The sequence below is a fragment of the Malaya genurostris genome, chromosome 2, assembly GCF_030247185.1.
Source record: "Malaya genurostris strain Urasoe2022 chromosome 2, Malgen_1.1, whole genome shotgun sequence".
Classification (NCBI taxonomy): Eukaryota; Metazoa; Arthropoda; class Insecta; order Diptera; family Culicidae; genus Malaya; species Malaya genurostris.
In genome coordinates this window covers 235,528,981-235,556,814 of record NC_080571.1, presented here as the reverse complement: position 1 = coordinate 235,556,814, position 27,834 = coordinate 235,528,981, and the positions used below count along the sequence as shown (strand labels likewise).

Below are 27,834 nucleotides of genomic sequence, written 5' to 3'. Positions count from 1 at the left end.
CCGGTTCGGGAATTATGGGGTAAAATGTGCAAAAAAAAAGAAAATATGTGTTTTAACTTTTCTCATAGATGGCGCGACCGATTTTCTCAAACTTAGGTTCAAATGAAAGGTCCTGTGGTCCCCAGCGTAATTTCTGATTTTTATGCGGATCCGACTTCCGGATCCGGAAATATAGGGTAAAGTGTGTCAAAAATTGTATACCATCACTTAAAATGGGGAAAAACCTTAGAAAAATTTCTAAATCGACCTCAACTCTTTTCCAATTGATAGTTTTTATCAGTAAACGTTCAAACAAACAAATTTCGGTTATTCTTTTAAGAACCGAAGACAATTATTTTGAAGAATACCACAGTATTATATATGATAGTATGATTGATATGAGAGAGGCATCATTACACCACTAGGTGGATTAAAACAGGTTTTTCGAATAGCTATAGTGGTATATTGACAAATCGTGTTTTCATAAAATCAGTCAAATTTTCGAGTAAAAATATTGGAAAACCCTTTCTAATCCACCTAGTGGTGTAATGATGTCATTCTCATATAACTTATATTTCTAAAGTTATCACTAGAAAATTCTGTCAAGAAATTATTAATGAATAAAATAAGAAACGTTTTCTAAATTTTTACTAACATAACCTTTTCAATTTGTAAACAGTTATGTCAAGTTAATAAAAATTTATTTTGCATCGTCGCCCAAAATGACGGTTTGAAATTTTAAACACACTTTACCCTATAGTTCTGAAACCAGAAGTCGGACCCGGATGAAATTCAACAGCAACCTATGAAACTATAAGAACTTTAATTTGAGTTTAAATTTGTTAAAATCGATCAAATCATCCCTGAGAGAATTGAGTGAGTCTCGTTTTAGAGTTCTTGACTACTATTTTCGGTACTTCTGGAACCGTTAACAGGGAACCAGTATAGCCGAAGTCGGTTCGTTTAGTAAGTAACTAATATAGTCTACAAATTAAATCAGTTTTGAGCCAAATCTAGAAGAATGCACGCTAAACTAAATTGAACATAACATTCTGCTAATGGATCAAAGCCGGGGATGTTTTCTTCTTCCGAAGTACCGACGCGTACCAGTTTTGCATCGTCATTTTGAATGACGATGTAAATGTTTTGACACTCATCACCCTATACTTTCGGAACCAGAAGTCGGATCTAGATGAACTTGCACCGTGTATTTTAAGAAAATGAGAGCTTTAATTTGAATCATAATTCGTGAAAATCAATTTACCACTGAGAAATCGTTTTTGGAGCTTTTCTTAACTATTATCGGTGCTTTCGGAAGCGGAAACCTGGGACTAGTCTTCCAAAAGTATTTTCATATATTCACTAACTAATAAGATCTGTTAACTAGATGAATTTAGCAGTAAATTTTATAAAAATATGCACTTCTTTTCTATCGCTTGTGAAAAAATACTCATGAAATTGAAAAATTTCACTAATCGCACTGTAATACCGGAACCAGAAGTCGGATTCGGATTAACTTTTCGGGAATACGGGAATTCCAATACCTTTCATTTGCTTCTTAGTTTGTAAAAAACGGTTAAAGAATTTCCGATAAATTAGGAACTCATTTTTTAATAAATTTCCTTGCAATTCCGGAACCGGAAGTCGGATCCAAATGAAATTCAAGAAAATTGTATGATGCCATAAGACTTTTTATTTGAATCTAAATTTGTGAAAATCGGTTCAGCCATCACACACACAGACCTTTTGTGATCTCGACGAACTGAGTCGAATTATATATGTCACTCGGCCCTCCGGGCCTCGGTTCAAAAGTCGGTTTTCACAGTGATTGTATAGTATTTCTATATAAGAAAGGCAAAACATCGATTTAGAATGATCAAAGCTTGAATTTTTGAATTATTTTGACAGATTTTGGAGTGAGTTTATCAAAGGCTCCTTTTTCATAGTCGAATTTTTTAATAAATTAAGATTTTAGAATATGAATAATTGTACAAAATATGTAATGTTGTTTGGATCTAACGATTGTTCAAAAGATTGCTATCCACCTTGGGGTACTCTCATCTATAGGTTTAATATTATTTTAAGCTGCTGTAGCACGCCTTGGTTTTTGGTCATTATTTTCTGGAATCTAACTATTTTTGGAAGACTATAACTTTTTTGTTACTTACTTCTTCATTTGAATCAATTGAATGAATACAAAATAAATAAATCGACTTTCGAGTTTAACTGGAGTTGCAAAGGATTTATCTTGATATCAGAATGTGTGAATAAAAATGACTATAGAAAATGACTGAACTCTCTCGGATTAGAAATAAAATCGAGTCCGAGGTAGGTTTTGTGAAAGTCAGTGATCGTGCCTCTTCGCTTTTTGAGGCTTGTTGTACTTATTAACCGTAGATCTATTCACAATTCAAGCGATATTCGACGATACAAGTGCTCCAGTTTATATTTCTTAAGAAAACGTTTTTTAAGGTCTTTTAAGGCCTATGTATCTGATGAATTTGCCTAGATGCGTTAATCGTTTATAGTACAAAATGAAAACAAATTACGACAATAGAGAATGACTCATTGTTTGTCCCCTTTTGTAAGTAATTCTGAATGTGTAACTCTCCATGCTTCCCTATTTAGGGAATATTCAAAGATTACTTAACAGTATGACAATCATAGTATTTCTTTTTCTGATTTTTTTTTATATATCAACCGATTACTCAAAAGTTGATAAAAAACTACTGACACTTTCCAAATATGAACGCTATTTTTGACGATCCCCTCTACAATCTGAAGCATAACATTTTTGTCCTACCGTTAGTGGCATCAGAAACGTTTGTAATGAAATGCATGTTACAGCCAACGTCCCACTTTTCGGTAGTAACTTAATATATGGGATTTGCAAATCGCGGAAGAGTTTTCCAGTGCAGCAGTGCTGCCGGTAGCCACACAAACCCGTCAGTGACTGTGGTGCTGGGACGTCATGCGCGCGCATCGGTTTCCACTTCGTTTCCACTGTTGGTTCCATTGATTTTGCGAAAACTCTGTGATGACGAGAGCGAAAAACCGGTTGTAGGGGTGGGTGCCTTCCGACAGAAGGGTAGCTCTAACCCTATGCAGAATGGGTGCAATATGAACCAAACGGTGACTGGTGCTGGAAAGAGACAGCTGAAAACGTCAAACGTTGCCGAGTTCACGAAGTGCACCGTAGGAAAAGTGTTCTCCGCGAGGGTCGGTGTCCACATGAAGATCCATTTTTTTATTCGCAACGAAAGGATAAATTCATAATTGCATCGCGTCTGGGTGAAGAATTTCGTGATCACGGCGTCAACATTGGCATAATTATTTCAGTACTTTGTTCAACATGCTTTCGTGAGTTTCGGGATTTTTTGTTTCTTGATTCACATCCAGCAGTTGTGAGGCTGTTGCAGTGACAAGATTTAAGTGTTGTGAATCGCGTCTCGCTTGTCGAACAGAATAAAAACAGAAAAAGATTTAGCAAAACGAAATTTTCACTGGAAAAAAGGAAGTCTCATTATTAATAACAGCTAGAGCAGACATTGTAACACTGTAGCATCCGCGAGATGAACTCATTAATCTACTTGATCCCGTGGAAAAAGGCAAAACGGAACCTAGCGAAGAGTATGTGATTGCAGCAGTGTGTGTGTGCAGCCTTTTTTTGAATTGCTGAGAACAGATTTCTGTGCCAATTTAGGAATTTTATTTCCTACGCCGGGAACATTTTCCTTAGATTCCCTATAGTTGCCTTTTTGACCCGTTGAGTACTAATTGACTTCCTTTGTTTTGATGCTTTTGGTTGTGTTAGTTAGTGCAAGTTGAGAGTAGTTCGCATTTGCTATTGCCTACCCCAATGTTCTTTCTTTTAGCGAATGCCGATCGAAAATTTTCCACTAGTTAAAGTGTTTTTTAGAAAGACTGAAAGTTAATTCGCTTACTAACGACTCGGCCACTATTCATATTTGATGATTGTGTTACCGGTTGTTACTTTGCCAGTATTGAAAATGTTGCAAAATTTCAAAACAAATTTTGCAGCCATCGCATTGCAAAAATCAAGGAACTCATCCGTTTTAATTTCTTTTCTTTTTCAGGTAAGCTCACATCTCATCTTTTGCGTGACAGAGATGAAATAAAAACAGTCAAAGAGACAGGTAAATATAAAGGGATTCGCGGACTCAGTCTAAATTATGCAACTTACTAATCTGTTAGCTGAAACGGTTAGTCTTATTGAACCATTTTCAACCGGTGAGATAATAAATTATTCAATTATTTCTTTCTCACTATTGATTGAATGATCAGAGCCGATTTCGAATCAATACGATTGCTGGAAATTGTGCAAACAAAGCTGTCAAAAAAAGAAACAAACAAACAAAAATAAATTTCATCGTCATCCCATACATCAACTTTCTATAATTAGGGTTTTCTGCGGTGTTGATTTTCGTTAATTGCGTGTGCGTCGCTTCGGTATTTTCCTTCAAATGCATCGATTGATTTACACCGTTTCGAAGTTACTTGATAATTAGGGTTCAGGTTAATGTTTCAAAATTAGCGACCCTGTTGCTGCCGGTCTTGTTGTACGTAATTGGGGGACTGTGCGTTGTAAAATTTGAGAAGCGAAAGTTACAACACCAGAAGTCACCCAATCTGGTTGTTAGCTTCCAACGATGCAGGTCGACATCGATTGTTGCATTCATTTGCAGCAACATGAAAATCATATGTTTTACGGTAGCACTGCTACATGCCCGATTTGTGCGCATGCGTGATATCAATTTTGTTGTCGGGCCGAAATCTCCGTAATCTGCTGCAGAGCATATATTGCAAAAAATCACAAAGAAAGGCGGAATGATGCGGAGGTGATGATGACATCATGCGAATCGATGCTGTACTATGAAAGCAAGACGAAATCTGTATGGAAAAATATTTCGGCTGTCTCGACATACTGACGGCACAGGAGGCTGAACGATGTCTGGTTCGAAAAGAGGAAGGGGATAAACTTGGTGCCGATGTGTCCGGGAAATGATTTTGTTTTGTTATATATTGTTATTATCATTATAGTTTTTTTTTTGTAATTGTTAAGGTTTAAGTTGGACATTCCGTCTCAGGGAATAACCATTCAGCCCTATAATATACATGATTTGGTTACCATTGGGACATCATTTGCTTTCCCCCTTTAGTGATTTTCTGTAAGAACATAGTGTACCTTCTTGTAATGTTTAACGAGGGAAAATATTTGAAACATTATTCACTTCATAATACCAAGTGCGAATCGATTCAATTGACGATTGGCCCAATTTCTGGCTATAATTACCTTGTAATATCCCATCTAATGGATATATGTGAGTCTATGCAACTCATTTTTACTAAACCAAAGAGAACGCATCAAGATCATTTTCACAATTTTATTCTGAATACTTTGAAGCGCTTTCTTCTTGCTGAAACAACAGCTTGACATGGATTGGGATTGGATAAAGCATGGCTGCTTTTAATATTGAGGGTAAGGATAATTTCGCCGAAAGCCGATTCGCCAGAATGGTCATTTCGCCGAAACGTGCAATTGTCTAAATTTCGGAATTTTGTTGGTCTGAAATCGCACATTCCTATTTGAATAACGGAATTATTTATTACCCCGTGTTTTAGAACCAATACTCTATTGATTGAAATTCTAAGATTGATTTATGATCCTTAGAATGAATTTTACTGGAAACTACTCACCTAGAAAAAACGTGTAAATTCACGTCTTCTGAGACCGACATATATGTGTGTCAAAAATAACTCAATTTTACAGTAAATATAACTTCTATTTAATTCATTCTGACATCACTATTTTTTACCTGGAGCTGTTAGTGGAATGTATTCAACAGTTTCACTTTTTCTGTACCATTTAATTCCACTATTTCACTGTCACGTTATTACACTTTCACAAAGTCACCATACTTTAATAAAGCTTAACAAACGTTACAATACAGATACGCGTATTTCGGAATGTTACTTACATCCTTCTTCAGTGTATCGGTTTTATAAGTTTGTTTGAAAGAATACTGTAATGCTGCTCCTTTTATACGAAATGTCTTATTGTCAACGGGTAAAAACGGGAAGAAACAGGTAGTAACATACGGGTAAAACGGTAGTTTGATTGTCAGCGGAGGGCAACAAACTGAAGAAGTGGGATATTAAGGGATTAAGTATTACCTGAATCTATTTGTATCTTATGTGTCAGTAATAGCTTGAATAGCCAGGAGGGCTTATTTCCTTGGTCACGATTCAATAAAGAAATGGAGTTATTTTTGAAGATTTCTAAACTTTCAGCTGTGTCTAATTTCCATGGGTTGGAAATTTGTCCCATGATTTTTATGTCGTTGGTAGTGAGTTCATGATCTTCAGAAAAGGCATGTTCAGCTACTTTTGACTTGAAATGATGTGGTAGTCCTTTCTCTAATTCTTTAGATGCTTTCGCTATTTCAGCGACGTGCTCTTTGAAACGGATGTCTAGAGTTCTCTTTGTTTGTCCAATATATATTTTATCACAATGAGAACACGAGATTTTGTATACCCCAGATTTTTTCAAATTATCCGTAGGATCTTTTGTAGAACCTAGTAAATTTTTCAATTGACAGTTCATGCTGCTGAATACTGAATCCAAACCAAATTTATCTAGTTTTGATTTCAAAGGATGTGCAATGTTTGGATTGAAGTCTACCGATATTCTTTTTAAATTTTCCGATGGGAGAGACAGAGTTGTAAGTGATTGTTTTTTCAACAATCTTAATTTTTTGTCGAGGATTGTTTGAATTGAACGCTCCGGATATCCATTGAGCTTTCCAATCTCGAAAATAAAGTTTTTCTCTTTTATTGCAGCATCTCTCTTAAGGGGTAAGGTCAGCATTCTGTGAATCATATGGTGGAAAGCTGCCATTTTGTGTTGGTGGGAATGATTAGAAGTATTTGGTATGACCCGATCTGTGTTGGTTGCCTTCCTGTATATCTCGAAATTTAAGGTTTTTGCCTCTCTGATAATGAGGATATCTAAGAAAGGTAAACTGTTGTCTTTCTCCTCCTCATAGGTGAATTTAATGTTTTTATGTAAGTTATTAATCATTCGTAAGAAAGTTGATAAATCATTGCGTTTGATGATAGAGAATATATCATCAACGTATCTCCACCAGCGATTAGGTAATAATCCCTGGTTTTTCAAAAGTTCTTCAAGATTTGCCATAAACAAGTCGCCTAAAAACGGGGAGAGCGGATTACCCATTGGTGCCCCTTGTAACTGTTTATAAAATCCGCCTCTGAATTTGAAGTAATTTACATCCATACAAAGCCGAGTTAGGTTCAGATATGACCTTACTTTGCTTTTCCATAAATTGTTACTATGTTGTTGAAGTAACCAATCTTCTAATAGATTAATTGAGTCTTTCACCGGGACACTTGGGAATAAGGCGGTTACATCGAATGACACCATTATTTCGTCTTCTTCGATTCCACCAGAGTTTTGAAGTTGACTCGTAAATTCTTGTGTGTTGGGGACTGATCTACTGAAAAATCATTATAAAAATCGCCACACGAAAATTTTTCAACTTCTTTGTATAGACGCCAAACAAAAACTAATCGTACGATATGCGTCAAAATTTGACAGAATGTGTATAAAAGTGTTGCCAGCGTTGAGAGAATAAAAGTTTACCGATTGGACAAGCGCGGGAATTTTAAAATGAAAATTCCGGTTCTTTTTTTATCATAAGGTAAGTAAAAACTGCAGATTAACAACTCTGATAGCTAACATGAAGAGTATGATCAGTTAGATAGTTGTGAATCATTTTGATCAAATAAATTAAAAACTGGACGTCAAACAACTAATTGGTCGATAGCTTTTGTTTGAGGATAGTTTTTGAAGTAAGCTAATGAAAAACACTTGTAGTAATTTTATCCAAGAGTCTCAAGGCATCATCGGGAAGATTTTTTAATGAAAAAAATATAAAACATTCCAGAACTGCCAGAAGCTTTCATGTTTTGAAGTTTGCTAAAGACTGACATAATTTCATCAAAATTCATCTCAGTAACACATGGAAACAACATTTTTTGCGAAATTTTTTTTTTATTCATCAACATAATCACCTTTTAGGGTGATACAATGGTTCCAACGTTTTTCCAATTTTTCAATACCATGTTTATAAAAAAAATATCTTTCGCTTCAAAATAAGCTTCAGTTTCAGCGATGACCTCCTCATTTGAGACAAATCTTTTTCCCTGGAGCATTTTTTTAAGATCAACAAAGAGCCAGTAGTCACTGGGCGCTAAATCTGGCGAGTATGGGTGTGGGGAAGCAGATCAAAGCCCAATTCGTTCAATTTCGCCATTGTTTTCATCGACTTGTGGCAGGGTGCATTTTGTTCCATCGAAAGCAATCGCGACACCCACTTGGAAAAAACCTTTTTCATGCTCAATTTTTCATGAAGGATAGTAAATACACTTCCATATGATATCTGTGTCATCTCAGCAATCTCACGGAGCTTCACTTTACGATCTTTCATTATAATTTTTGTCACTTCACTCACATTTTCCGGTGTAATGGCTTCCACAGGTCTACCCGAGCGTTCCGCGTCATTTGTGTCGGTACGACCACGTTTAAACTCGGCGAACCACCGACAAATCGTTGCTTTTGATGGACAAGAGTCCGGATAACATTTTTCAATCCATTGTTTCGCTTGCACGGTGTTTTTACCCATTAACAAACAATGTTTTATCAAAACACGAAACTCGGTCTTTTTCATTTTTTAAACAAACTACAAAACGACTTTACTCCAACCTCGATAACTCAGCTGTTTCTGGTCGGATCGACTTAAAATTTTGACCTGTTTCAAGCAAAGGTTAGTACTCTAGAAAGACGTGGTTACTGGTTTACTACGAGCGCCATCACTGCTTCTCCGATTTGGATGAAACTTTGCACATGGCTTCAGTATGGCAAACCATAAGTTTTGAACCGATGGAGAGGTCAATCCGACTCACGACTGATTTTTAAAAAGGGCGTATTTGTTTTTGCCTTTTTCAAATCGTTGTAACACGGAAACCGTTAATTGTACAAAAATGGCGTTCAGGAAAAATTTGTTGTGAATCAATTGGGCACTCTAAAAAAATATACACTGAAAAAAAATTTTGATTTTTTTCTCAATAATTTCAAAATGAACCAAAAAAATTAAATTTAAAAAAAATCAGAGTTTCGATTTTTTTTTTTGATAATTTTTATTTTAGAGCTTTTAATAAAGCCTACAGATTGATGGCTTTCCCATCTGGTTTCTGTTTTAGCTGTAACTTCTTCATTTTTCAAAAGGCACGGATTGGATAGCCATCAATCTGTAGATTTTAATAACAGCTTTAAAATAAAAAATTATCAAAAAAAAATTAGAACAATGATTTTTTTATCTAACTTTTTCGGATTATTTTGTAATTATTGAGAAAAAAATCAAAAAAAAATTTCAGTGTATATTTTTTAGAATGCCCAATCGATTCCCTACAACTTTTTCCTGAACGTCATTTTTTTTACAATTAACGGTTTCCGAGTTACAACGATTTGAAAAAAGCAATTTTTGTGAAATGCAAAAATACATACGCCCTTTTTAAAAATCAGTCGTGAGTCGTATTGACCTCAATCGGTTCAAAACTTATGGTTTGCCATACTGAGCCCATGTGCAAAGTTTCATCCAAATCGGAGAAGGTCGATTCTGATTTTGTCACTTTTTCGTCTACTCATTCCTGGAATTGCTCTAAAAGCAGACATTTATTTTGTCGATTATTCTACAAGATATGCATATTCGTAAAATTTAGAAAATATAAGTAATGATTACTAGGTACTATCGTAAAACCTGAGGCAATAGTCCGTATGGATAAAACGTAGTAAGCTTGAGTTTCGGTAGTAAATATTTGAAAAAAATGTGGCATTTTCTACCAAAACTGAAGCTATTCAGATGACCCAATGTACCCTGTTCTTCGGAAGTGGAAGTCTTTCAGAAATGGTTACGTGAGATAAATTTCTCTGGTTCGGTTTAGAATTTTAAGCAAGTGCTAACGTTAACTATGCAGTTTTGAATTTTCAAACGTGGAAATCGTTTAAATGAATATGAAACACAATTCGACTTATCACTCATCTCGTAGTAGATCATACACGATATCTATCTGGTAATTTACTCAAATGTTCTGCTACAAGAAAGATGAGGGTGTTACGTTCAAAAATTGGTCAATCGAGAATGTGCCTAAGTCGGTCTAGATTTACCGTTATTTTTCAGTGTAGATGACTTCTTGTCGAGTTTCTCCTAAGGCTTGCCGTAGTCTTGAGGGTGATGGCAAAGTTGACATCATTTGACAATCGTAGTTGACGAGTGAATCACATGGAATTATTGTGTCTTGACCGAAAGTCACGTAAGAAGGTTTATTCGTACTGTGATATAGATTTTTAAATAAATAATGCATAGCAAGATATGAAAATTTTCGCCAAGACTAAATTTTTAGTCGAATGTTTTCGATACTCAAATAATAAGTAAACACATGTTAGCTATGTTTTTGCAAAATTGATTTATTCAACTCCCTCTTCAAGACTAAATGCTCGTACCTTGGACATAACGCTACTTATCAAATCCAGTGCAACACTTGCTCCATTTTGCTTACACATTTCCATCAACTTTTTCTTCTAATCCTTGTTATTTTTTTGATGACTTTCCTTGGTTTCCGTAGCATAACTTTCATAGTTGCTCAAAACTTTCACATTGGGCGTAGTTCTGGTAGTTTGGCATGAAAACAACGTGGTTGGCTTCGCATCACACCATTATCATCACCATTTCTGGTTTGATATAATGGTACGATACCAGATCCGGCCAAAAAAGATTGTAAACTTCGTGGGATTGGCGGAAGGGCAATAGATGCTTCTTCTTTACATAACGGCACATTCTTATGCACGGGTTGCTGTTTTTGCCGCAAACAGGATCTGTGTATGACTTGCCAAATCAAGAACATTTGGGAAAATCTGTACACATTATTCTTCTGGTACTTCTCTGGAACTTTTGGGCAGAACTTTCCGAAGAAAAACCCTAGGTTGGAGATCTGCTTGGCGTCCGCTTTGATATATTCGTCGTCGTCCATTACGATGCATTTCTGGTGCATCAATTCCTCGTAGTTAGGTGCCTTCCTTACCTTGAAGACATAAAGTCCAATCCGCTTCATTGTTTGCATTTTGTCATTGGTCATGAGCCGAATCGAAAAGTGTGGATTGCACTTGTAGCAATCCCTCACATTTCCTTGTGATCCCTAATTGTATCTTTTTACTTTTGTTTCACTACCAGTTCGTTGCGTGGTCCTCTGGGTTTCCTTGGACGATTTTAGAAAAATGTTAAACATTATCAAATTCGACATCTTTTGCACAAATAGATTTGAATGATTAGTATAAGCATAATTACAGGATTGATTAGTATGCACGATGAGAATAACGTGAATTGCGCGCTAGTGCATCTTGCCCTACACTAAGAAGCCCGTTTCTAGAACGTTGCATCTGTCACATCTCTGGTTGAAGATTTGTGAATAGAAATTAAATTAATTTTTCTTGGACAGATGAAGTTTCTTACCAACATTAAATCCTGATCCTGTTCACCGTGAGAAAGTTATAATTTGATTGAGTGTACTGCAGTTTTCTCACTAAAAACTCTCAACAGACCTTAGGCAAATGGAGTTGATGATTGTATTTGGTACATTTCAAATGACACTGTTCAACATACAGATTTTCAGAGAAATTCGTGGCAGAGCAAAGCAATTCTTAGGACTAGAAGGGCTCAGAACTATTATTTTCACTATTTAACACTCTTAGAAAAAAATGAAACTTGAAGCCGTATTTTATTTCGGTGATGACAAACTGTTATATATATTAACATGTAAAAATTGATTCTGTGTCTTTAGCTAAATTATATGTAAAATTGATGATATGATTTCTTTTTGCATGCTCTGAATTTTAAATGAGGGTGAATTGCGATACCATTTTTATATACCTTTAATATGACGTAAATTTACACAATTTCTTCTAAGTTTGTAAACTACATTTCTATTGATGCTGAACTTCCATCTCGCATCAGTGTCGCATCATAAAAAACCTACTGTGACTACTTACTCTCTTTCTACTACTTCCACTATTACTACTACTAACTTCTATCGAAAATACGTAATTAAAAACGGCAATGACCACTCAACAGCGGTCGAAAGTTGGCGAGTAAATTGCGCACCCGTTGAAAGTAAAACAACCCAAAATCTGATTATCCCGATCGACGCCTTGACCAAAACATCGCCGCCGCCGCCGCAGCCATGATGATGAATCACTCACACCGGTTTTTTTTTTCTTCTTCTACCCAGTCGCGGTATTATTGTTAGTCGAATTATGTACGCGTTTCGTGGCCACCACTACCACAAACGGTAAGGGAACAAACAGCTGTGGCTGGTATGTGAAGATTCAGATCGGCTGGGAGCCAACCTCGGTCCAAGTGAGATAAATGCTGTTTTTGAACGGCGAAAGTCACGATCAAGTTGATTTTCTCATTTGTAAACATTACACACCCGCCGGACCGGGATTTTTCACCTGGTGTTGAAAGTCCGTCGCTAGTTGAAAACCATCAGGAAAGATCGAGTAGACAGCGCTAAAATTAATTACGCTAATAATGAGTACGTTCAGAGTTAGACCATTTTTAAGATGAACCCTAGTGCGTGTGTTTTCGACGGTAAACAAATTGTACGCGAATATAAATAAACTATGATCGAAGCAACATCTGCGTGAACCAATAAGAAGTACTCTGCTCAGTTGGTCCAATCGATTCAGGCGAAAAAAATCAACAAGGAAAAGCAATATGGGAAAAGGTTTTTGTTACATCCGAAACCGCACGGCCCTACACTCATAAAATACATGCTTTCGGTTAAAATAATGCACAGACACATTCGGCATAACGTTGTGAATAACGTAAAATCCACCCAGAATAAACGCGTTTAGCATATGAGCTAATTTAGTTGTGTTGATTTAAAGAAATGAATCGTATAAAAATAACTCGCAATAATTTTCCCAAACGCTTTTCTTCGAGAGATATAGAAAGGTTTGATTCTTAATTCCAATCAATACAATTTTATAGCATATCTTCCTCGACTTCGCAAAGCACGGAAGAAAAATAAACCAAATAGCGCTCAAGAAAACACCCAACCATTGTCAGCCGACGGAAATTTTATTCAGCATGTTGCGAAAAGATTAGCGGCATTCGCCGCCACTTGTTGTCATCTGTAAGGTCGAGCAAATGGTCTCTCAACCATGAACCACGAATATTTCGCTTTGATCTTTCGCCACTTGATTCTACTTACCATCCCGAATCTTGACCCACTTATAGAAGGAAAGAACATCAATCGATCCAGTGGCGTAGCCCTTCGGTTTGCTACTCGGTGCCATGGGAAGGGAAGCATGTTTTCCGTTGCGAAAGAAACACTGGAATTCTTTTATCTTCTACTTCGCGAAAGACTACGAATGTTCGTCAAAAATTGTTTACTCCGGGTTGTGCATAAACTTCCCGTAGAAATTCTCACTTTGAATGGCGGTTTCCATCATAAAATGTTGCGGAGAAGAATGTGTTTACTGTAGCAGAACATACAAACATACAAATTTCACTGCATAGCAGGAAATTTGCGTCGGAAATAACAATCAAATGTCAGACACAGTTGAAAAAGATGTTTCGTGAATGAATGTTGCATTTTTGGTGTATGACACAGAAAGAAATTATGAATTTTATTGGTGACACAATTCTACAAACGATGCAATTCTTTGCTATTTAAATTTTCAATTGACGCAATATTTCACTCGATTAGAATTTTACACCTTCCGAGCGTAATTTTCACTTGGTTACCAAGTGCCGCTGTACGCATTTATATGTATCGATTATTCAACGAACATATATGTGCTTCTTTGGTTCATTAGAGTTATCGATGTGCTTGTGATCTAGTGTTTCTCGGTTCAAGTCGCGCTGTTGTTTATCGATCTTTTGTTTTTATTTCATTCGAATTCAAGCCATGTAATTTTCACAGCACACAATTTTACATGTTCTTGAATGTAAATTTGTGTGAAATACGACGCTTCATTTATGTGCAAGATGTAAAATCAAAAGATTTTTTCGAACTGTGTTTTTTTTCTAACTGGAAAGTTTTTCCGTTACTTTCACGTCTAATCGTCTCCAAAACGGTTACTTTTTTGAGAAATTTGTAGCTCTTAAGTTCTCAAGTCATATTCTAGTATTTAAAAGACTACACAGATATAAATATTTTGTGAATTTACATCTATTTTCATGCACATATTTGGAGCAGGTAATTAAACATAAAATTACTTTACAATTCTGTACGTTTCAATACAATTTAATCGCAAAATAAGCGTTAATTGAAAGATACAGCTATATTCATTGAAAATTCAATGCAATTCAATTTAGTTTTGCATCGATGAAGGTTTTCAATCAAAATTTCGATTCAACCCATGTCTATTCCATGTTACTATTGATTTACATCTCGTGTAAATTTCATTATTTCTTTCTGTGTAAATAAGATTAAAAAAAAGGTTTGCAAATGCTTTAAAATTGTTTAAGCTGTTAATTTTTACAGGTAAAAACTATGAATTTTACAGATAAAATAATTTTCCAAACGATACCATTCATAACTATTTTACTTGTCAAATGACGCAGTATGGATTTTGTATGATTAATTTTTCATTTGGCAGATATGTGCTTCTGTGGCTCAGTCGATTAACTGGCGTGCTTTGTAATCTAATGTTTATCGGTTCAAGTTGCTATCGATTTTTTGTTTTTATTTCATTCGATTTCAAGCCATGTAATTTTCCAAACACACAATTTAACATATTCTGTTTTCTAGGCATTTGTGTGAAATACGACGCTCCATTTAAGTGCATCTTATAAGACGCACAGTCATATTTTTTTCGAACTGTGCTTTATTTTTAGAAAGGTATCAATCAAGTCAACATCAAATGATGGTAAATTACAATAAAAGTACGTCATTTTTAAATATTTTTTTGTTATTTTTCTAGTTCTTGAAAAAGCATTACAACTCTTTTTATTGTGTGCTCAATTGGTCAAAATGCATCCGTCTTTTTTAAAAGTAGTCTTTTGTGTACATTTTTGCCTTTCCCATATAGAAAGTTTATGCAATCATTGTGAAAACCGATTTCTGAACCGAGGCCGAGTGTCATATACCATTCGACTCAGTTCGTTGAGTACGCAAAATGTCTGTATGTGTGTGTATGTTAGTATGTAATTTTTTTTTGCACTCACTCACGCGGAGATTACTGAACCAATTTTCATGAGCTTAAATTCAAATGAAAGGTCTGGTAGTCCCATTCAAAGTTCCTGAATTGTATCCGAATCCGACATTCAGTTCCGGAGTTACCGGGAGATATGTACAAACAAAATAAAATAAGTGCACTAACTTTTCTCGGAGACGGCTGAACTGATTCTCATAAACTAAGATTCAAGTGGGCTTGCAATTCTTTAGAAAGTTCCCGAAAACTCGATTCGGATTCGATTTCTGGTATTACAGTGAAAAATTTTCAATTTCATGAGTATTTTTCACAAGTGATGGCGAAATGAGGTGCAAATTTTTTATAAAACTAACTAGTAAATTCTTCCAGATTGCAGATGCTGTTATCCTCCTCCTTTGGGACTACTAGTCCTCGGTTTCCGGATCTGACAGCACCGAAAATTAAAAAGAAAAACTTCTAAAACGGAATTCACTTCCATTTCTCAGTAACGAGTTAAACGGTTTTCACAAATCTTGATTCAAATTTAAGCTTTAATTATTTCAAAAGTGTCTGTGAAATTTCCTCCAGATCCGAAAATATAGGAGCGATGATTGTCAAAACTTTGAAACCGTCATATAAAATGACGACGCAGAACCGGTGCTGGTACGGAAGAAGAAAACACCCCGCTTTTGCGAACGAAGCACACAGCGTGATTTTTTAAATTTTGTACAGCGTGTATAAGAGAACTAAAACTTTCAACGTTTTCAAAACACAACGTGATTCTTCGGCTGGGATTACGAAAGATCATACTGATAATAATAACAAAAATAAAAATCCAATCACAAATAATGTTTCATTAAGCTGATTGAAAAGTATTACTACCTAATTAATTTGAATTTCTACAGCCATAACAGAAGAACAGGCTTTCGTTTTGTTTCATTTTCGTTAATTTGACTCAATTGGAATAGTTAATTAGAGGTGAATCAAACAGCTATAATTCAAACATAGTCTTTGTATTTATAATAGCTATAATATTTGAATGGAATAGTTTTTTCGCTGAACGTATTATATTTTGGTCAAAATGTTTAATCGTCATTAAACTTACGACTCAGATGAGTACAAAATTTTCAAAGCAGATTTTTTGAATTACAGGGCTGGCTATTTGACGGCCGCAGATGCTTTTTACGACTGTGATAGTCTCCGAACTACGGCTCTGGAAATAAATTGTCAAAAACTCCATTGGAACTTGCATCGATTTCGAATGAAATGTTAATGAGAAAGGCATCATTAGAAACAGGGTTTCTTTAGAAACAGGGTTACTTAAGCCAAAGCTCTCAGTGGAATGTAATATTCCTTTCAAGGGTCTTATATCGAATTGGTATCGACATTCGTGTAAAATTAAAGATTCGTCATACTAAAAACATATACAAAGTCTCATTCCGATCGGAGTATGTGAAGTTTGATGATTTGTACCCAATATTTGGATTACTCTGGTTCGAAATAGGTAGATGGTTGAAATTTGGAAATAAATGTGTTGAACAGTATTACTCGTAAGCAGAAGTCGAATCTTAATAGCCTTGATATTAGATTTCTTTTTGGGGAACTTGACCTTCTGTCACCTGATAAAACGTGTGAATCGTACTTTAGCCGAACAACATATGATGTTTGTTTGCATCATAAAATATCCCAGCGGTTTTTAATTTCTAGGCTAATGCGTTTCCTGATGAAAACAAAACAATGTGTAAGAACGACTCACACGAGGCATCAGGCGACTATCACCGGCATGGAACGTTTACGGAACAACAACGGCAATTGTAAGACTCTTACGGAGCACACAACGTCAAGTTCACGGAACATTTTGACTTCCAGTACGTGAGTAATATCCGGCTGAAAAAATTATTAAATTAATCTTGACGTCGACCGAAGTTGATTAATCGTCTGAATGCTGGCGTTTCCTGATGAAAACAAACAAATCTCATTTGCATTTGTGGTTGTAAGTGAGCTGTCAGAAAGCCTAATTTGCGATAGCAATCAAAACAAAATTGCACTATTACACTCTCAGGTTCAAAATGTCAGATTTTTTTTTAAAAGGGCGTAATGCCAACGGTGAGAAACACACGATATTTTTAGAAGCAGTTTGGAATCAATTTGACTTTTAAAAATTATTGGGTCGTTTTCGTGTCCTTTCGTTTTACATTTAAAATTTTACTGTAAGGTTAATCTGGGTCGACTCTTTTGAAAATATGAAAATATCAGATGCACAACCGATGAAACACGCACACACACACACACTTTACAGTGGTATGCTGACATATATCGGAATGAAATCAGTGCTACTAGATTTACCATAATGGTTATTTCATTAGTATTTAACACAGACTTTCTAGTAATGTTAGAAGTCGGAACAGTTTTATTAAAATATAGAATGATATAATTAACCTAATGAAACGGATACCAAAAAATCCTTGTTGATGGTAATTTTAGAAGTTTTTAATCGCTGATTAAACAAGTGAAAAGTTAACGAATTATCACTAATTACTAATTATGACTATCCAACATTGAATAGTGGTGTAATTATGAGAAATAATGATCGCATTTTGAGACAAATCAAATTGTAAGTCTGACGAAAATGTTTCCTAAATTGGAGTGGATTTTTTGGTTCAGGTACTTATCTTTCAAATGATTCGTGTTCAAATTCATGAGATGGAGGGATGAGATGGAAATAGGAGCTCAGATGAAATAGGGAGCCGCTACCTTATATGAGATATCTTTCTTACTAATGTAATTTTTACAACTTACTTATAGACGAAAGTGGTCTGTTGTGTTTTTATCGAGTTCGAGGATAGACACTACTTTAGCGCTTTTCCAATTCATAGAAAAGTAAGCTAATAAAAATCACTTGTTGAATATTTTGCCGTAAATACGACTTACTGTACTATGGAGCGCCATTTTCAAAATTTTCTCTCTGAGATAGTGATAAGTTTTCGATTGTCAATATCTCTTGTTGTATCTAACTTATTGACATAGCTTTTGCAATATGCCATCGAAAATATGATCATCCAATTATGATAACATTTTCAGTTGTATGACATAATCACAAACAATTAAAAAGTAAACTTTTCTAAAATGTTTGGTATCAACAAGTATCAAAGAGGAAAATTCATGCTGCGTTCGATTTTCAGTCATAATTTTGAAAGCTCATGGCTAAGTGATTTGTACAAGGGTTGATATAATACCAAAAAACTCGAAATTTTTCAACTTCAATATGTACTGCAACAACATTGAAGTGTTTCAATAGTACACGATTGGGAAACCTGTCTGATTTGACTAATATCAGCATTAGCCAAACAGAACGCGTTCCAAGCAAAAGAAAACAAATCTGCTGCTGTACAACTGTATCGGTATGAAAGATGAACATTCAACTTTTTCCCATCATTTTCTGTGTAACGGTTGCCGAAGGGTGAGCAACAACGAAGACCTCAGGCTTTTGGAATGAAGCGAGCAGCAGAATTGTGTCAAATTGCCAGAGAAGGATATACAGCCAAATCACACCAACGGTCTGTTAATTCTGTTGGAATGAAGCGGGTGGTAGAATGGTATAAAGGAACTTCATTGGGAGAACACTTTCCAGTGTGCAGCAGTGATTCACGGGAGCGCTGTATTTGAAAATACTGCTGTTCCAAATGCAACTACGGATTCCGCCTGGAATCGATTGTTTAATCTTATTTGAAATTTAGTTGGAAATCACATTAAATTCCTTACTTTTCAATCCCACATCATAATCATCATAAAGAATTATTTGACAGTCAATTATGACGGGTAACGCTCAAACGCAATTCAAAAATAAAAGTATTGATGTGAAATATATCCTTATACTAGTATGGGTGTCGTTTCGAATTCACGATGAAATCTTTAGCGGCTCTTACACGAGAAATATTTGTAATTTTTAATAACTACTAAGTAATGACATTCCAAATTTATATGGGGAATTCATCATTACTGCACTTACACATACATTGAAAATGATATTACTTTCAATGATCGTGAAGATGCTACTTTTGAGCCTATCTTTATATGGAGCCAGGGCAGAGATGCCAAATATTGAAAATAAAAATCTATATATTCTGATTGATGAAACCTGGTGCCCTATAAAGAGGTGAATTATAATTTCACTCAAGCAACACTATAATTGCACCCTAACGCAATATTTTTATTAACGTCATAAACAAAAATTGTAAACTACCCTGCTAGCTTTGAGTTTTGATGTATGAGATGCTGATGGATGCTAACATACATCAAGCGATCATCTTGATCATGTTAGACTATTAAAATAATGACAGGGTTGTGTACAAGAAGCAAATGAAGTAATTGCAATATTAAAGAAACTAGATTCTACACGGAGAACCCTTCGATCATAAAATTGCGATATCGCAGTTTTTGATTTTTGCGATAGTTGAATTAACTTATTTCTTTTTGATTCAACCAATATGGTTTTTGATTTGCATATATTCAAGTAGTTGAAAAATATGTTGTTTTGAATGCTGTCAAATGCCGGAGACAGTTGAAAGCAAAACAATAATCGCAATGCAAAATCAACAACTTTTTTAGTTAAAATCTGTTCGCGTCGCTTCAAACTGTCAATGAAAACATCATCGATAGTTAAAGCGTTTGGTGAAATTGTGTTCATTCGATTTGAGAATTTTATGATAACAAGTGTTTATCTAACAGCGGTGTTGTGATAAAGTTAACCTTGTTTGACATGAAAAAGATTTGGTGACAAATTAGAAAATGTTAATGAATGATCATTTCGTAATCTTTCAGGTATGCGCAAAAATTTTATGCTTCAAATTCGATCATTATTTACTTCCAGGAGACTGTTTTACTTCCAGCTGTTTGATACCGATGATGATGTTCATGCATTAGCAATAAAACGCTTTTTGACATGAATTTAGTTTATAAAAGTAACAGGAGCGAAGGGTTTCAAACGCACAGAACGCGCTGCGATTGAATGGCGCGTTTGAATTACCGTCGCAAAATTCCAATTCCCAACGGTTGGTGCACCCAAGCTCATATAAATTGACTAAAATTATCAGTGCATAACTTTAGTTCAACCGTTTGAAGGCATCATTTTAGGTAAATTTAATAATTTCGCTAATTTACTCGCCCCTCCGGGCACTTTTGCTGATTCAAAACGTTTTTCTACATCAATCATTTCCGATCGAATCAGAAGTATTTTTTAGAATTTAGATCTTTGCTGATCTCAAAACAAACAAACAAATAAAACCGATTTATTTTTCAACTAACAGAATTTTGTTTCAATAACAACACCAGTTATTTCAACTAAAATATTTGTTGAAATTGAAAGGTATGTGTCCTCACTAATTGACAGCATTTTTTTTCAAACAGTTGAATTAGTTGTTTCAACCATCATTTCTGCTAATCGAAAAACAAAAATGACAGTTTAGTTAAAACAACAATCGATTAGTTGTACCAAATTTTAACCAATCGAATTCAGAAAATCAACTAATATTCTGGTTGAAATGGGATCGCGGGTGGTTCCGTGTAGATGCACGGAATAATACCTATTCGTCACAGAATATTTCCTTTGCTTTGTGAAACAACTCTAGTTTAAATGTTTATTATATTGGGTAGCGCATGCGTTATTGTAACTATTTATTTCTAATATTTCTTATACTTTCGTTGTGTACTAAACTGTTTGATATTGAACTTATTGTTATTATATATGTTCAAAATAACATGCCTTTGACCTGTTGATATTGAGCTTTATAAGGGCCAAGTTTGAATTTGAGCGAGCCATTGTTATTCGTATTCACGTCAATCGGGTTCTGTCTTTGACATTACCCACCCGTCTTTTTTTTGCTTTAATTTCCGGGATTGCTTTGCTGATAAATTCCTTGCACCTACCAGAAGATAATAAAAAATGCATTTTGCATGAAATATAATAATTGTTCAATGAACGGTAGTAGGTAGTATCCACATCCGCCTGTAACCTTGCCAAACAACGAAAAAAAAACATGCAAACCGCGATCATCATTCGTACGATTTGCCGCAATGACGCGACGCACGCTTATGCTTGATGCCGCGACGCTATGGCAATGATCCTCCACGTTCTTCCTTACTGCATTGACTAGAGTATGCAGTACTTTTGAGTAAAAATCGCGAATAAACGAACCCAAACGATCCGAGTAGACAGCGCTCATCGTTCTACGTGCCGTCACCAAGTCGACTGCCGAACAGCGTCGTCGTAAGTCAGTTGCGACGGGACACTTTCTTCGGTCGGATGATGGAATGGGTTCCGTGTGTTTTTTTCTCTTGCTTTTCGTTCTCTAGCCGTTTTGGTCGGGTGTGATCTTGCGTGTGACTTTTCATCCTTGCGGTCGGCTTCATTGACTGTTTTGATTCGTTCACTAGCAGCACCGCTAATCAACTGTCAACAGGCCTCAACCTCTGCCCACCGGTCGGTGGGTAAAATTGATCTTCGACCACTTGTTTGATGCCATCCACACGGCGAAACAACGAAGAAAGCAAGAAGGTGCCAAACAGAAAATGTGAGAATGAAAGTGAGTGCAGTTCGCTATTGTTGTTTGGATTTCCCTTTGCGAGATCGGCGAGATTTTCCTCGCCCGTTTCGAAATTGTGGTGTTGTTTTTGGTTTCGAGTGAAAAAGATAAATCGGAAAGAAAACACTATCATCCCAACGATCATCGTCATCATCATCACCATCATCCTCTTCGGCGCAGACTACCAGCGTTGTGCGATGTATTGTGATAATGTTTAGCGTTAGCATCAGCCAAATTTTACCGTTGACCATCGATCAACGGGAATCTGGGCAGAGTTCGGTTGCTTTTTCGGTGAAAACTTTTCTAATATTAGCACGCTCAAACCGGAGCAGCATTATTAACTACAGCAACAAAAATGACCGATGGAAGACATTTGCAGCTGAACGGTAAGCGGTGTCATTATGGGTGTTAGCATTGTAACTTGAAAAATGTTCTCTTTTGAATTTAATTATTTTTTTGGGAACATAAACCCAATAGTTTTCAAATTATTCATTTCTATAAAACATTTAACCCGTCAACGTCATAGAAATTACTGTTCGTAAAATTCTGTTTCAGGTGGCCAGTAGAACTCAAGTGTAGTTACTAAATCGAGAATTGCGCATTCCCGCATTTAATCCGCTTCATCGAATCACTGTTCGGTAGTGAGAGCACTGAGTCATGCTCTCATTCGGTTTCAAGCGTTTCATTTCGATTCGGCGCCGATTTGTTGACTGTAACGATATACCATTCGATCGATTCAGTTTTGTAGAGTTTACGAATCCATTTCAACGACTTCGAGGTCAGTTTCAGTACATGAAATTTTGTGAAATAGATCTATTTGATAAAGTGAAGCTTACTTCGGTCACCGATTTACAGACTGAACTCATTCAAAGTTCATGAACGAACCACAAAACAAATCATTTGAGCTTTTACCTAAATAGATATTTTAGTTTCATTAAACCGAAACTCAAATAGAATAGCTAATCCTGGAGTTGAAATGTGGTTTATATGTTAATGTCGAAATAGAAGCTATCGCAATGGATGCTGGAAAGAAAATTTTGTTCTTTGCCTCTGGATTGTTAATAGTTTGAAGTTAGCATTTCCATCTCATTGTCGTTTGCGTTTTCATTCCTGGGACCATAAGAGAACTAGTTAGATCTACTGTATTGGTTTTATGTCTTAGATTTTTCGAAACCACAATCAAGCTTTATTATATTCAACAAACAGAAAATAAACTATCAGGGAATGAAACTTATCTACGTGTCAGCCTAGTCCTGTGGGGTTGTTTGCTGTATCTAGCCAACGTGTCCATGTAGTCGGGAATGATTGGAATATTACCGGGAGCAGCTCAGCTACCGAGTGTGGTTGTTGAACAATCGTCTTTCTGTTCACATGATATCATCCGGAATTGAAATCGGATTCATGAAAATGATATAAAAAATTAATCCGGTGGCTTGTCTTAAGTGAGTGAATCTCAAAAACTTTATAACTTTTCAAAATTAAGTAACATGTAAACATTCCTTATGGAACTTATGGAAAGGAAAATCTGAGTTTTTGATCGTTCTCATTTATAGAAATATCACAATTGACTTCGATTACAAAATATGTTTTTAATCTTATATTCCCCACGGAAATATCTATCCAACAAACCATAAATTGTTAGAATCCGTACATTTTTAACGGAGATGTCTGTGCAGCACCTTTTTTCTTGATATTTTGTCTCGTTTCGAGTTTAGCACGGTTCGTTTTTGGCAACATGATCGTTCAAATATGACATATTAGAAAGACGGCAAAATTTTCCAATTCAAAACAATTTCATAGCAAAGCAAAGTCTTGGAATTACATTTCTTCCGTGGAATTTGGCCTTTCTGTTTCAACAGACTTCGCAGCTGATTCTTAGCGTACAAAATCATTGCATGGCTAGAACTATGGATCCTACTGACACTAAGAATCCTTCCAGGTCGGGACTCGAACATACGACAGTTGGCTTGTAAGACCACTGTCCTATGCATTGAACCGCCAACCCGGGAACAATTTCATAGTTATAATAATTCAAACTACTAACAGCAATAATGTGTATGTATGTGACAAACAATGTCATTCAATTTTCTCGAGGACGGCTTAACAGAAAATCCTATAAAAACTTCCTGTTCTTTAATTGGATATCCGACCTCCAGTGTAGAAATGTCAATTTCACATAAATTAATAGGGTTTATCGGGTTTGCAGATTTTGATAGTCGATGACCGAATTAATTAATTTTTTTTTAGTTACACAGGTACTGGACTTTCGATCCGGGAAAAATTTGTTTTGGAACGCATCACGATTTCCTAACGATGGTTATACTGATTTTCAAAAACTTAGGCTCAGAGAAGCAAAACCAAATCTCATGAATAAAAATTCAAATTTTAAGACTTATACAAAATTGGTGAAGTTCATCCGACTCCTACTTCCGATTCTGTAATTATAGTGAGGAGTTTTTAAAATTCAAACCGTCATAGAAGATGACGATAGTACAAAATCTTTAAAGTTGGTCTCAAAAAGATTCAAATGTTTTCGTCATATTAATTAATCGTCAAACAAAATGTTTTGGGTAATCCTGGTCCCTGAATACTGGTTACGGAAGTACCATAAATAATAATCAGAAACTCTAAAGTGTGGAACTCACTTTAATATCTCCTTGATTGCCCAAAAGGTTTCCCTACGTTAAGATTCAAAGAATTGATTTTATTGTTGCATATGATTTTACTTCTCGGTCGGACTTGCAGTTCCAAAACTACAGAATGATGCGCGAATAAAATTTCAAATCGAAATACATAAAAAATTTTATAAATTAAAATCAAAACTGTTTATTTGATCATTTTAGTTAATGATTGAACAAACCGATTGCTGAAAATTTTCCAACAATGTGAAAGAAACCAGAAATTTTAATTGTTAATCATTAATATTAATAAAACGCAAGTGGATTGATAAAAAGGTATCATCACACTGTTGGGTGGACTAATAAAGTTTTTTTTTTAATTTTCAGAGAATTAAAAACTACCAATGAGTTGTTTTTAAAATTTGTTGAAAAAGGAAGCACATATTTTAACACGTCCGCAGATCGCCTGCCAGATCAGGAAAGTCTTGACGTTCTTTTCAAATTTCGATAATGCAGCATGATTCGGGCCGCTCGTAGCAAACAAGCAAATCAAGCTTTATCCGCAGCGGCTGTGGGTAAAAAAAAACCTTGAATGCAAAAACCAGAAAAAACATTTGTTATTGAACAATCGAGAAAGTTTTTATCTGGTTTTAATTCCAAAGTAATTTTATTCGATCCCTTGTCAAATTTTTTAGGTCAGTGATTTCAACTGGTTTCCGCATTCGAAAAAATACTTAAACGAATTCTCCAAACTAAGTTGCACTTATCCGGTTTTTGCATGCAGCTTGATAGTCATCTCATTACTAGAGCCATGTTATTTTATTAATTACTCGACTTTCAATCAATGAATTGTGAAAAAATCAAATACGATATTTTTGTTTCGGTCCTAAGAAGCGATACCGCAGAAAATGGAATGTTGTTCCGGGTATATCGGAAATAGGGATCAAAAACCTCCAGAACGGAACTCACTCACTTTTCTCCGAGATGAATCAATAGTTTTCACAAACATTAGACCGAAATAAAAGGTATTCCGGAATTACAAGCTGAAGAATGTTGGAAATTTCAAATCGTCTCTTATCACTTATCTTAATTTTTATCTTTGCCTCTGGATTGTTAAGGGGCGGGTAGGGTCTAACACTTTAGAAAAATCATTTATTATTTTCTTTATATTTTCTTATAGTAAAACATTTCAAGAATATTGTGTGAAATTTTCAAGCCCATCGGAACAAAACTCAGCAAGTTATGGGCCTTTATCTATGCTTATTTCATACTGCGAAAAAGTAAGAGCTCGGTACACAGGCTCAAGATTTCTGCTTCGATTAACTTAAAAACTTGACAAAACATTCTTGAAATGTTTCACTGTAACAGATTATAAAAGAAAAAATATGAACACTTTGAACAACCACCAAAAATTCAAAAAATTAAAAAAAAATCAAACAGAAACGTTGGGGTCTAGAAAAACTTCTACTCTAATTATGCTGCGTTCATTTGTTCACGTCTGATTAGTCTGCGCGGAGATACAGTGGACACCGCAAATCATGATTTTTAAGGAGCGTCCTCAAAAATACCTCTTCTCTAGAGATGGGCAAAACAGTTCTTTTCAAAGAACCGTTCAGTCATGCAGAGTTCTATTAAAAGAACTAGTTCTCCAGAGCCGTTCGTTCATAGCTGGATTGTTTGTTGAGCAGAAAAAGGTCCCTCAAATTAGAACTGAGGTTTCGTGATGAAGCTTCCTTATTAGAGAACTACCGTTCTCTAAAAAGGTTGAGCGAGCAAAAAAAAAGGTCCTACAACTTAAAACTGAAGAACTACCATTCTCTAAAAAAGAACCATTGCTCATTCATTCTTTAAAAAGAACTAGTTCTTTTGAACAGTTCACGAACGAATTGCCCATCTCTACTCTTTACCGAATTCATTTAGGGGTTTTGTTGGTTTGTGCAAAAAGCACATATTTTGTTTCTATTTCTTCGCGTTTCGCCTTCGGCTCGTCAGTACTTAAAGCAGTTCAAATTGAACTGCCATCTCGTGCCTAGCAGTTCAACTTAATCCGCTAAGCAGACGCAAAGTTTGCACTACTTATGCAACCCTTAAACAATATTGCTATATTATTTCTGACGTCTCAGGCGTAAACGAGTGACGGCTTATTACTGGCCGTTGCAGAATGTGAACATTTAGGGGTTTTGTTGGTTTGTGCAAAAAGCACATATTTCGTTTCTATTTCTTCGCGTTTCGCCTTCGGCTCGTCACCGTTCACCGACTTATTTTTCAATATTTAACCACGAAAAAATTACAAAATATTGTTCGAATGATGCCTTTTATCATGCAAAACACTGAAATTTATTTTGTTGAACGATAATTCTGGATTTCGCAAAAATGATGATATTTTTCATAGTTTAGACCCTACCCCCCTTGACGGCTTGACGGTATTGCAAACATGATAAGATACAATCAATTAGCGTTACAATTTAATATAGATATGTGTTACAGCATTTAGCTACATTATTGAATTTAATGAATGAAATACGGAACGACTTGAATAAAATGTTGATTGCATCCGGGGTTGGAGAGGCCGGTAGGGCTTAACTGCGCTCTGTTTTATGTTTCATTTTCATACTATTGGCCCTTATTACCAGTGTAAAGCGGAAATTAAGTGAAGTGAACGTATCCCAATTGATGAACGGTTAATCAAGTTGATCTTTGACGTTTATTAGTGGTTTGTGTACCATGAGATACTGTGGAATAAAATGGAAATTTGTAGAAGAATGAAATAAAATAATATTGACTGAACATGTGAGCCAACCAGTTATAGCTATCAAACGATGTTCATCCAGTTCATTTTGTGAGGTTGTGTCGTTTTCATGTGAGACCTGATGGGTGAGATACATTTTTTTTAACAGCGGCAGGGGGCAAAAAAACTTCAAATGCAAGTACCAGAAAAATACATTTGTTTTTGAATAACCGGTGAAGTTTTTATCCGGTTTTCGCACTCAAAGTAATGTTGTTCAGTTTTTGCTAAAAAGATGGTTTTAAACGGTTTTTTCATTTCACAATCCGTGTCCGATTCTTGCACTCAATGTTTTTATTTGGACATTCGGCATAAAAAAATGATTTCTAATATCGAACATTTTAACACTTTGACCGACTGCATCACTAAGCCATGTCAGATTTAGCTAAAATTTGGCATAGAGACTTTTTTGATGTGCTTCATTATTTGAACGCTGACGCTTTACGAAATTAGATATTTTTTTCTTATTTTGCTTTTCTCATAAAGAAAGGCTTTGCAATAATTGTGAAAGCCGCCTTTGAACTGAGAAGAGCCGAATTTCATATACCATTCGAATCAGTTCGTCGAGATCAC

The 27,834-nt window shown here is 35.5% G+C and overlaps 1 protein-coding gene and 1 long non-coding RNA gene across 3 annotated transcripts in view; both read left to right on the top strand.

The window, feature by feature from the left end:
* LOC131428205 (uncharacterized) overlaps positions 1–27,834 on the top strand; it is a 441,911-nt gene that overhangs the window by 346,353 nt on the left and 67,724 nt on the right. The gene's annotated exons all lie outside the window — the stretch shown is intronic.
* The window catches only part of LOC131428206 (uncharacterized), a 37,668-nt gene continuing 13,443 nt past the window's right edge, over positions 3,610–27,834 (top strand). The window contains exons 1-2 of the long non-coding RNA XR_009229351.1: positions 3,610–3,744; positions 4,077–4,136. This is a non-coding gene — a long non-coding RNA (uncharacterized LOC131428206). The remainder of the gene's footprint in view (positions 3,745–4,076; positions 4,137–27,834) is intronic.